The sequence below is a fragment of the Peromyscus eremicus genome, unplaced genomic scaffold, assembly GCF_949786415.1.
Source record: "Peromyscus eremicus unplaced genomic scaffold, PerEre_H2_v1 PerEre#2#unplaced_1155, whole genome shotgun sequence".
Taxonomy (NCBI): Eukaryota; Metazoa; Chordata; class Mammalia; order Rodentia; family Cricetidae; genus Peromyscus; species Peromyscus eremicus.
Window position 1 is genome coordinate 45,344 of NW_026735390.1, and position 8,478 is coordinate 53,821.

Sequence of the window (8,478 nt, forward strand, 5' to 3'; positions counted from 1 at the left end):
TGATGTACTATGGATATATATATATATATATATATATATATATATATATATATATATATATTTGATATTCCTCTTTCTTTATGATCCAGTTTTCAATCCATTTGGGAGTATATACATCTTGAAGTATTGCCTCCTAAAGGAATTATGTAGAGATGACAGATAATGTAAGGACAATGAGATTTATATTAAAAAAAAAATTGTGTGTGTGTGTGTGTGTGTGTGTGTGTGTGTGTGTGTGTGTGTGTTATGACTATGGGTTTGAATGGGTAACAGGTATATTGAGACTGGAAGAAAATTTTGTGAAGTTTGTTTTGTCCCTATTTGTATGGTGATCAAGGTCAGGTTGCCAGCTTTCACACCATAAACATTTTGTTTTCTACTGAGGTAGCTCACTAGTTCTCAAATAAGATTACATCAATAAAATATTGTCTCCTACTTAAATTGTAAATATATTGTTATTTAAGTCTACAGGAACATAAAATAATTTGAATAATGAATGCTATTTGCAAATGAATATATTTATACTACCATCCTTTCCACCCTTTTTTTGCAATGTGTTAGTTTATTTTGAGGGCTAAATTTGTCCATAACATTTTTTCAGAACTGCAAATAAATGCCAAAGAATTGTATCAGTGGGTAAAATTGGTTGCTATTAAGCCTGATGACCTAAGTTCAATCACTGGGAGACCCCTACTATGCCTACAAGTCTTTCTTTTACTTCTGCACTTGGACTGTAGCATGTGCACAGCCAAATACCAGCACATAGAAAAATAATTTTTATACCCAAAAAAGACTAATGAGATCATTTGCAACCGAACTTGACTACCTACATTTGATTGCTAGAACTCACATAGACAAAGTAGTAATTGACAGCTGTAAGTGGTCCTTTAAGTGTGCCATCATGTGCATATAATACAGACAGTTAAAACAGTTTTAAAAAGTTGAAATTAACAAAACAAAGAAAATCACCAAAATGTTGAGAACACACAGAATGATTTATCAATTAAAATTAATACATTGTCAAATTTTAAGAAGAGTTGCTCTTCCTCAAAATGATGGTTTCTGTTTAAAATTTACATTATCATTTCATTCTCTGATTCAAAGATAGGTCATTTACCTACTCTGGTGATTGGATGGCAGAATACCCTAACTGTCATGATGGAACTCTCATCCAGTGACTGGTGGAAGCAGATGCAGAAATCCACAGCCAAACCCTAGGTGGAACTCCAGGAGTCCAATCAGTGAGAGAGAGGAGGGATTAAATGAGCAAGAAATATTGAGACCATGATTGGAAAAAGCACAGGGACAAATAACCAAACACATGAACTGTGAACCAATAGCTGAGGAGCCCCCATGGAACTGGACCAGGCCATCTGGATAAGTGAGACAGTTGATGAGATTGAAGTGTTTAGGAGGCCCCCAGGTGGTGGGACTGGAACCTGTCTTTGGTGCATGAGCTGGCTTTTTGGAACCTAGGGCCTATGCTGAGACACTTTGCTCAGCCTTGGTGCAGGGAGGAGGGGACTGGACCTGTCTCAACTGAATCTACCAGGCTGGGCTGACTCCCCAGAGGAGACCTTGCCTTGAAGGAGGTGGGAATGGGTGGTGGATTAGGGGGGAAGGGTCGGGGTGGGAAGAGGGAGGTAATGGGAATCCATGGTTGATATGTAAATTTAAATTAATTATAAAATTAAAATATTTATTAAAAAAACAAAGATAGGTCATTTAAACAACATATGCCATCTGGGAGTAGTGGTGTATGAATTTAACCACAGTACTTGGGAGACAGAGTCAGTAGGATCTCTCTTTTAGACCCAGCATGGTTCATATAGTGAGTTCCAGGACAGCCATAGCTATGTAGAGAAATTCTATATCAAAAATCTGCCCACAAAAAAATAAAATAAAATAAAGAGAAAAAATCGTAACTCAAATTATGAAAATTTTCTTATATAGTTGGGCTAGACTCCTTTCTACTCAACAAAAACTTTTGTTGTCTTTTCTCACATCAAGAGAAGTGTGTTAACAATGACAATGAGAAGCAATGTAGAGAGTCCACTCACACAAGGCTAGAAATCCATTCACTCCTTTAATGACCATGTAGCAGGGGCTTTCATTACCTTCAAGCGATAGATGACAAGAGTAATGGGACATCTTCATCTTCTGCATTATAATGGCATATTTAGTATTTGGAGAGTTGGGTCAGTATTAATGCTCCTGTTAGGTACCAAAGTTTGCTTTCTAAGACCCTTGTCAGATGACTAAGAACTACCTGTAATTCCAGGTGCAGAAGATATGATGTACTCTTTTGGCCTCCTTTGGCACCAGGTATGTAAATGGTGTAATGGTAAATATATATGTGACTTCATGTTGGAAAAGAAGATTTACTGGATATATGTGTTATTTTTTAATTAAAATTAATTTAATTTAGGTGTATATGTTTTGCAAGTGTATATACCAATTTAATGCCAGGCACCAGTGAAGTGAAAAAGAGGGTGTCAGGGTCCCCATGATTGGAGTCATTAATAGCAGTAAGATGTAAATGGCTGTTTTTCAGTTCATCTTTACTTCAGCCCTGATGACCCAGAAGAAATATAAGATGGATAACATCAGAAATTAACTTACCTTGGTGCTTCAAGAAGTTTCTGAGCCAAAATCTCCACAAAATGAGGTAAGAATGCAAAGAGTAATCCAGAGAGAATATGAAAATAGAAGTCCTAAAGTGTCTGATCATTTGACTAAAGCCAAACTAAAGTTTATCCCAAACATGATAAATAGGCAGAAGTTGAAGCCCACAAAGAACATAGGACAGATATACCCCTGCAGGGGTTTACCACTCCTTAATGAAGAAAAAAGTGATTTGCAGGCAAGAAGATAAACTTGTCTAAAAGGGATTGTATTCTGCTTCCCTGATGCCTGTGAATAGACAGAAAAATGTAAAGAAAAACATTTAGTGCATGATTGGTAAAAAGCAGAGAGCAAACATGGATGAAAAAATTCTTTAGAGAAAAAGTTTTGGAGATCTCAGGTGGGAAGCTGGGACTAGGCAATAAGTCTCAGCATAGCCTCCATCTCTGGCCTGTAGCTGTAAACCTGCCTGCTGGCAACAGCTCTTTTTGAGCACCTGGTGTTCATCTCTTTTGGTTCTGGTAGAGTCTTTGCTTTCCCAAGACTGGTTCTGGGCTGATGCAAATTTTACATAAGCCTTCAAAACCTAACCATTTAAAAGTGCCTGATTCCTTTAATGCCTTTCTAGTTTTGGAGGCACATGGCAAAGAAAATTCTGCACTTCCCTCTTGAAGCCATTCAATATATTAGGTAAAGCAATGTGTTAAAAAATAAATCAAAGCTAACAAACACCATAGAAGTCTGGTGTCACCTCTTTAGTATAAATGGGATAATCCCCTGAAGGCTCAGTGGCAGCAGGAAATTTATGGATGTCTCCATTTTGTTCTATGTGACAGTAACCAAGAAGTCACATGACATTAAAACTTTTTAGGAAACTATTAGCAAAGAAGATGGCTAATTCACATGCTTGTCTCCATTGTGATAAGGTCACCAGCCAAATGGGAGCAAACTATATGGTTCCTTTTTGCTCAAGGTTAGCTCAGCCCCATGGAAAGGTGAGTCATCCCCCATCATGCAATATCTCCAGAATCCACACATCTCACATGTTAAATGTGCATGGTTGCTCCCTAATCATAATTCTATTGAGCAGTTCTTAGCTTTTCTGCTTTTCATGTAGTTTTAGAAACAACTTTTCTCTTATAAAAAGTTAGAAGTTCTATTTCAGTGTCTTGAAATTATGCTGCATATTGAATACGTCTGACATCTTAATATTGATTCATTATGTTTACAAGAATCATCAAATGACTCACCATTTAATTAGTTCTTTTATTCTTTTGTGTTCATGTAAAATACTTTTAGTTTATTGCATAAAATGAACTTTGGGGTTAGACAGTTGGTTCAGCATGTACTCTTCTTGGGGATGACCTGTGTTCACATGCCAATACCCATGTTGGCAAGCTAATATGTACCTGCAACTCGAGATCCAGGGTATCTGACAAACTTCTTTTCTAATGTGTCACCTGAATATACATGAAAGACATTCTTCCACACAGAAACACACTTGAAAATAGAATTAAATTTTTTTCAAAAGTGCTTATGGATTATTAAGCAATTGATGCAAAACAAGTTGCTTTAGGTGTATCATATGCTCATACAAATTTTCTTTTAAAATCTGTTATCTTGCTTTTGGTTTTAAAAGGTTTGCATTACTTCACCTCTCTATGATACAAAATTACACTCAATCGCTAATAATAGAAAATATAAAATAGTTTCTAAGTGATCACAAAAGGTGTCATTTCCATTAGCATAAGAGAATGAAATAGATTTTATTAACTCCCATCTGGACAAGAGGTGAGTGCCTGGGCTCATTCCCAGAGAGGACTGCCCCTAGCTCCCATCCCTGGGCACCAGCCATACCGGGAAAGACCTGCCCAACTTGGCCCCAGGTTCTGGCCATCAGGCAGAATCTCCTCCACCCCCACCAGGAAGGTTCCCCTTCTCCAAGACCCCTGGCAGACCCTGCAATCTCCACACCCTGCCCCCACACCCATCCACCAGAGACCCCAGCCACTTCCTGAGACTTAGAGACCAGCCTCCAGTGATCATCCCACCCCAGAGCTCCCATCTGGACAAGAGAGCTTCCATTTGGACCAGAAAGAGGCTTCCTGAATCTGTCAGGTTTGTCTGGACCAAGAGCACTGATAAGACCTAGAACGAATCCACAAGGAGATGGGCAGACGTCAAGGCAGAAGTACATACAACAAAATGAAGAGAAATACAGCATCACCAGAACCTAGGCCTCCTCCAACAGATAGACCTGAACATCACAAAATGGAAGAGGCAGATGAAAGCAACCTTATGAATAACATCATGAAGAGGCTATGAATCACAAATGAAATTGAGGAAAAGACAAACAAAAAATGGGAAGAATGCTATAAAAAAACTAGAGGAAAGGACAAATAAAGCAGAAGAAAACAATAAATCCCTGAAAGAAAATCATGAAAAAGCAATGAAACAGATGAAGGAAACAGTCCAAGACCTGAAAAGGGAAATAGAAAAAATGAAGAAGACACAAACAGAGAGAATGCTGGAAATAGAAAATCTGAGTAAACTAACAGGAACTTCAGATGCAAATATAACCAACAGAATGCAAGAGATGGAAGAGAGGATCTTTGGCGTTGAAGATACAGTAGAAGAAATAGATTCATCAGTCAAAGAAAACACTAAAGCCAGCAAAGTCATGACCCAAAATGTCTAAGAAATTTGGGACACCATGAAAAGACCAAACCTAGGAATAATAGGGATAGAGGAAGGAGAAGAATACCAGCTCAAAGGCACAGAAAATATATTCAACAACATCATAGAAGAAAACTTTCCCAACTTAAAGAAGGAAATGCCTATGAAGATACAAGAAGCCTATAGAACACCAAACAGACTAGACCCCCCTCCAAAAAAGTCTCCTCAACACATAATAATTAAACAATTAAACCTACAGAATCAAGAAAGAATATTAAGAGCAGCAAAGGAAAAAGGCCAAGTGACTTAGCAAACCCATCAGAATAACACCCAATTTCTCAGTGGAGACTTTGAAAGCCAGAAGGACCTGGACAGATGTAATGCAGACACTAAGAGACCATGGATGCCAGCCTAGACTAATATGTCCAGCAAAACTTTCAATCATCATAGATGGAGTGAACAAGACATTCCAAGACAAAGCCAGATTTAAACAATACTTATCCACAAACTCAGCCCTACACAAAGCACTAGAAGGAAAATTCCAACCTAAGGAAGTCAGATACACCCTTGAAAACACAGTCAATAGATAATGCCACAGCAGTAAACCCCAAAGAAGAGAAGTACACACACACTACCACCAAAAAATAACAGGAATGAACAATCACTGGTCATTAATATCCCTTAATATCAATGGACTTAATTCACCTATAAAAAGACATAGGCTTACAGAATGGATATGAAAGCAGGACCCATCTTTCTGCTGCATACAAGAAACACACCTCAAATTCAAAGATAGACACTACCTAAGAATAAAAGGCTGGGAAAAGACTTTCCAATCAAATGGTCTTAAGAAGCAAGCGGGTGTAGCCATCCTAATATCCAGCAAAATAGACTTAAAACTAAAATCAATCAAAAGAGATCAAGAAGGGCATTACATACTCATCACAGGAAAGATCCACCAAGATGAAGTTTCAGTTCTGAATATTTATGCCCCAAACACAAGGGTACCCACATATGTCAAAAAAATTACTAAAGCTTAAACCACATATAAAACCACACACATTAATAGTGGGGGAATTTAATACCCCACTTTCACCACTGGACAGATCTTCCAAATTGAAACTTAACAGAGAAATAAAGGACTTAACTGATGTCATGACTCAAAGGGACTTAATTGATATCTACAGAACATTCCATCCTCACAAAAAAGAATATACCTTCTTCTCAGAACCCCATGGAACCTTCTCTAAAATTGACCATATACTTGGCCACAAAGCAAATCTCAGCAGATACAAAACAATTGGAATAACCTCCTGTGTTCTATCAGACCACCATGGTGTAAAGTTAGATTTCAACAACAAAAACTACAGAAAACCTACAATCTCATGGAAACTGAATAATGCTCAACTGAATCACCAATGGGTTAAGGAAGAAATAAAGAAAGAAATTAAAGACTTCCTAGAGATCAATGAAAATGAAGACACCACATATCCAAACGTACGGGACACTATGAAAGCAGTGCTAAGAGGGAAATTCATAGCACTAAATGCCCACATAAAGAAGTTGGAGAAATCTCACACTAGTGATTGAACAGCACATCTGAAAGCTTTAGAACAAGAAGGAGCAAAGTCTCCCAGGAAGAATAGACACCAAGAAATTATCAAATTGAGAGCTGAAATCAATAAAATAGAAACAAAGAGAACAATACAAAAAATTAATGAAACAAAGATTTGGTTCTTTGAGAAAATCAACAAGATAGACAAGCCCTTATCCAAACTAACCAAAAGACAGAGAGAGAGCATCCAAATTAACAAAATCAGAAATGAAAAGGGGGACATAACAACAGACAATGAGGAAGTCCAGAGAATCATCAGGTCATGCTTTAAAAACCTCTACTCCACAAAACTGGAAAATCTAAAAGAAATGGATAATTTTCTGGATAGGTACCACATACCTAAGTTAAATCAAGACCAGATAAACAATTTAAATAGTCCAATAACCCCTAAGGAAATAGAATCAGTCATTAAAAGTCTCCCAACTAAAAAAAGCCCAGGACCAGATGGTTTCAGCACAGAATTCTACCAGATCTTCAAAGAAGAGTTAATACCAATAGTCTTTAAATTGTTCCACACAATAGAAACAGAAGGAACATTACCAAACTCCTTCTATGAGGCTACAATTACCCTGATTCCTAAACCAAACAAGGATGCAACAAAGAAAGAGAACTACAGACCGATCTTCCTCATGAAAATTGATGCAAAAATACTCAATAAAATACTGGCAAACAGACTCCAAGAACACATCAAAACAATTATCCAACATGATCAAGTAAGCTTCATCCCAGGGATGCAAGGGTGGTTCAGCATACAAAAGTCCATCAATGTAATACACCATATAAACAAACTCAAAGAAAAAACCACATGATCATCTCACTTGATGCAGAAAAGGCATTTGACAAAATCCAACACCCCTTCATGATAAAGGTCTTGGAGAGATCAGGAATACAGGGAACATACTTAAACATAATAATGGCAATTTACAGCAAGCCAACAGCCAACATCAAATTAAATGGAGAGAAACTCAAAGCAATTCCACTAAAATCAGGAATGAGGCAAGGCTGTCTGCTCTCCACATACTTATTCAATATAGTACTTGAAGTTCTAGCCAGAGCAATAAGACAACATAAGGAGATCAAGGGGATACAAATTGGAAAGGGAGAAATCAAGCTTTCACTATTTGCAGGTGACATGATAGTATACATAAATGACCCCAAAAATTCGACCAAGGAACTGATACAGCTTATAAACACTTTCAGCAACATAGCAGGATGCACGATTAACTCAAAGAAATCAGTAGCCCTCCTACATACCAATGACAAACAGGCTGAGAAAGAAATCAGAGAAATATCACCCTTTACAATAGCCACAATGATATAAAATACCTTGGGGTAACTCTAACTAGATGAGCAAAGGACCTATATGAAAAGAACTTTAAGTCTCTGAAGAAAGAAATTGAAGATGTCAGAAAATGGAAAGATCTCCCATGCTCATGGATAGGCAGGATTAACATAGTAAAAATGGCAATCTTACCAAAAGCAATCTACCAATTCAATGCAATCCTCATCAAAATACCAACACAATTCTTCACAACCTAGAAAGAATAATACTCAACTTCATA